This window comes from Mizuhopecten yessoensis, unplaced genomic scaffold (assembly GCF_002113885.1).
Source record: "Mizuhopecten yessoensis strain PY_sf001 unplaced genomic scaffold, ASM211388v2 scaffold8123, whole genome shotgun sequence".
NCBI lineage: Eukaryota > Metazoa > Mollusca > Bivalvia > Pectinida > Pectinidae > Mizuhopecten > Mizuhopecten yessoensis.
In genome coordinates this window covers 1,888,725-1,891,815 of record NW_018407390.1, presented here as the reverse complement: position 1 = coordinate 1,891,815, position 3,091 = coordinate 1,888,725, and the positions used below count along the sequence as shown (strand labels likewise).

General features: G+C 33.5%; 1 non-coding gene across 1 annotated transcript; it reads right to left on the bottom strand.

The window, feature by feature from the left end:
* Window positions 1-484: 484 nt before the first annotated feature.
* Trnar-ucu lies at window positions 485-557 on the bottom strand. The gene has a single exon. It is a non-coding gene; the product is annotated as a tRNA-Arg (tRNA).
* Between the last annotated feature and the right edge of the window lie 2,534 nt (window positions 558-3,091).

Genomic DNA, 3,091 nt, shown 5'->3' with positions numbered 1-3,091 from the left:
TAATAGTTTGTGGGGAACAAATCATGTAATACAAATACAATTCGAGATAAGAAGTAAAACATGATATCTTTAGTGGGGGGGGGGGGGGGGGGGGGGGGGGGTTACAGGTTGGACAAAAATGTATATATTAAAACCAAAATTGAAAGTGTCGCGCAAGTTTTATTTTTTACATACGGTCAACGGAGAATATGAGAGAATATACGATATCATCTAATTATCTAATATAATATGTAGCACTTCATGATAAACTATTCAAAAGGAAAGAAGGTGGCACTTTGGAATAATCTACACATGACTATGGAATTGACTTCGTTCAAGCTTCGGTTACATAAATACACATCAACTGACAACGGCAAAGAAAGGTATGTCCACTTATTTATAAAAAAACTCTTTGTAATTTCTCATAAATCTCCCCTTGAAAAACAAGATAATGGGCTTAAAAGACCCTATTGCAAAATTTTAAATATTACAAAAAAAAAATCAGCATCCCCGGCGGGATTCGAACCCGCGACCTCTGGATTAGAAGTCCAGCGCGCTATCCGCTGCGCTACGGGGACCTTGATAACCTGAGATTATAATATCTCGTGGTTTGCCGAAACCCATTGTAAACTAAACCATACAATAGACTACGTTGTTATTGGATTCGACTCGGAATATCAAGACACTTTGTGTCAGGTTATTATTATACTTTTAATCATCAAAGTAAAAGCAATAATATAGTTGTTTTTCTTGCACAATAATAAGGTATGAGTAACAAGTATGTTGTATGTATAAGAGTGCTTCATCTCTAAAATAGTATTTATACAATACACATACTTACCTATGATTTAAACCTGAAGTACTAATCGGTGAAACCCTAGCTTAGTATTTATATATACTTCGTTTATTCATTTTGTAATGCTAAATAAATGGTTACGCCCAATGTTTAATTAACATGAATCCTTTATATGAATATAGTCTATGAAATTGAACAGAAGCTACTTAATTGTTTTGTTCATGTGTTAAACTGAAGATGATGATTACTTTAAAGTAAATTCTGATTTGTACAAGTGTTTAAAGTTTTTTTATAGGCTTACACATCTCCGGTAGCCCAAGTGGAAATTAAAATGGTCTGGGCTGGGTGTTACAGTGTGTGTTCTGTATCATTTAAATGAGGCGAACTTCAGGTAAAGTTACTATTGGAAACAATGGTCTCATCGTAAAAACAACGCCTCGAGCTCCAGTACACACAGAGGCATGAACATGAGTGTTGGTATCAGCCAGGTGGCTTTATGTCCCGAATAAATATCCTTATATGTCAGCGCCTGTACATCCTCATACTGTCCTGTACCGATTGTCTGTTATTGATTGTATAATGAGGGATATATCAAGGCCGTTTTATTAATCTATTGTAGGGTAGATAAAAAGTCAAGTATAACGTAATATGACGTAATGAAATAATAAGAAATCTTTCATAAATTCATGAATTTATTTAGAGAATATCAAATATAAATGCAATGCTCAGACATTAATAGTTAACCTAAAAGTATATTAGTTTAGGACATATTTGATCAAGCTAGACATTTTTATAATTTTACAATTTTTGTGATAATTTTGCAATTATTTTTTATGGTAAAAATACACCAATTCTATAGTGCAATACACTTATAAATTCTATAAACTGCCCTTAAACAATATTATGAAATGCTTAGTACAATACCATAAGCACAATTCTATACACTATATCAAACTTCAAGAGACTACACTTGTTTATTATATATAATTAGTTCTATAACAAAATAAACGTATACAAAACTTAATAATATACTTCTTTAATTATTTATGTTACAGTCCACAGTGACCAAAATGGCTTTAATGCGGAGAATGATAACAGTGAACATGCGGGTGTATACATGTATATGATGTATGGCTACTTGAGAACCGCAACTGTCATGCCCAGCTGGGAGGGGGTTAATGGAATAAAGAAGTCAGTTTCCATATCAACATGTCATACCATTAAGTCAATAATTAACATTCAGTATATCTCTCGTATTCTATCCGGTATTGGTGTGTTACTGAAGACATTCTTTGAGGAAAACATAAACGTCAAACTTGAAACTAGATTTCGTTTTGATTACCCTAAAAAGTATAATGATCGTTAGCTAAGTATTGTATATTTATTTTATGTTAATTGTGTATGTATCTACGACATCAACAATAAAAGGCCGGCTTGTTTCTTATGTTACCTCAATGCGTTGTAAGAAAATAGCAAAAAAACATAAACAAAATGATAACTTGATACTGCTGTTGTTATGGTTATATCAATGTTAGTCGATTTTCACAATCCCAGATATAGTTTTTAATAACAGTCCTCGTAGCGCAGCGGATAGCGCACTGGACTTCTAATACAATGGCCGCGGGTTTCTTTGGTCTTAATTTAATATTCTGTGAATGCTGCAGTAGCGAAAAACTGTCAACTTGTAACTTACTTTTATAGCCGGATGTCGTTTTTGTTGTATATCAACATATGCTAGGGAACACGATTGACAGGGACTGTCATTGATATGATCTGGAGGGAATGGCCATATAGTGCATACAATTTATATTTTATTTGGCTCTTTATTTGTCATGTATTTCCATTTGCTCTGCATGCATTGCCACTATATAACCTTACCAAGCAAAATAGAAAGATATCAAATCATAATTCTCACATAATTCCTATTGGTGAAGCAATATGAAGAACATTTTCGTGACGTCGTTACTACATGACGTCGTTTTGACGGACGTCAATATATTAAGTGTATTATTGACGTCACCAAAATATAACAATACGCATTCCTTATGGTAACCCATCCGTGCTACCGGATTAAAAATCCCAATCGATCAATGTAACTCGCAACAATTTATGTAGTTATGTTGTATTAAAGGTGATTATCCTCACGGTGGAATATATTGTTGAAATTGTTGAAATTAAATTGACGATTTTTTGTTTAATTCCACGAACTATATTTTTTCCCGGGAACGGTCGCGTGTACTCGTGACGTCACAAAAACAGATCTTATTGACAGAAAGCGCAAGATGTGACTTTGAAATGTGATTGCAGACAAATTAA